The sequence below is a fragment of the Frankliniella occidentalis genome, unplaced genomic scaffold (assembly GCF_000697945.3).
Source record: "Frankliniella occidentalis isolate FOCC.00 unplaced genomic scaffold, Focc_3.1 Scaffold28, whole genome shotgun sequence".
In the NCBI taxonomy this organism is placed as follows: domain Eukaryota; kingdom Metazoa; phylum Arthropoda; class Insecta; order Thysanoptera; family Thripidae; genus Frankliniella; species Frankliniella occidentalis.
Window position 1 is genome coordinate 1586348 of NW_026267158.1, and position 1313 is coordinate 1587660.

Below are 1313 nucleotides of genomic sequence, written 5' to 3' on the forward strand. Positions count from 1 at the left end.
CCCTCGCCGCCTCCTCCCTCGGCAGCAGCAGCAGCAGCCCCACCAGCCGCCCACCTCAAAGCAAATGCGGCCCAAATGCCCGTCTTAAAACGCCCCGCTCCCGCAAAGTTAGACAAATTGGACAACGGGGTGGGGCGCGGCGAAGAGTTTTCCTCGCCGCCGCCACCACCACCCCGTCCCCCTCTCCGCGCGGAGGCAGCGGTGGCAGCAGAGGCGGACTAACTGCCCCGCCGGCCTGGATCGGCGGCCGCCAAAAGTAGTTCGAAGAGTGGAAAACAGCGCGGCGTAACGGCTGTACGGCGTCTTCGGCAACCCTCGCGGCCAAGTATACCCGACCCGCGCCAGCCCGAGTAAGTACCTGTCTCTCGGGCCAGACGAGCTGCTGCTCAGTGCTGTCCGGGAGCGCGCAGTTACAGTGGCCCCTACCCAGCCGCCCTCTGTCACTCCTTCGTCACTCCCCCCTCCCCCCAAAAAGGAGTTGGTGGTAATAATTTTCACTCAATACCTTGCGGGCAAGATATGGAGTCCTAAAAATCAACCCCGACCCCGCAGAGGACCGCGGCCACCGCGGGGGCTTTTTATGTGGATATTGCGTTTTACAACCCTCTCTCTCTTTCGTTCATATCCATGTGATGCCCAATTCTCCGTCCTCCACCATATCTTCGTCTCCACAACTACCACACGTCACCCCTTCGGCCAGGCTTTTACCATTCTCCAGCCCAACCTTCAAACGACGGCTGGGTCCTTAGGGACCGTCCCTGCCACTTGCTGCATCTTTTCCAGTCAGTCGGTGCATCCAATGCGCGCAAAATTGAAGTATTGGTTTAAAATAAAAATCCTTGTTGAAAAAAGAAAGCAAAGCACTTTTGCCTTGTGGGCGTGTAATCATTCAGAAGGATTATAGGGGCTGGTGGAATACTCGGCCGTGAGACAGATGCGGGAGCGGCCGGCAGAGAAAAACAAAATTAATTATTTTTCTCCCGGGAAAAACGCGCGCGGACCACTCCAAAAGCACCACCACCACTGCGTGCAATCTGATCATTGCGGCCGCAGGGGCGCACGTCCTTATACGGGGCATTTTATTGCACGGCCGCCGCGCCCTGGCGTGGGGCGGGGCGGGGCGGGGCCACTTCCATTAGATTTTGCTTGCCTCCCGCTGCTGCCCGGTCGGTCCAGCGCGGCCGCCGCACACACCAGCCCGACCCGTGGCGCTGCATTCATAAAGTGGGAAACGCATTACATGTGTTGCGATTAGCTCCGATGCGCGCGCGGAGCAGAGAGCACAGCAGGGCCGGCCGCCCCACCACACCCCC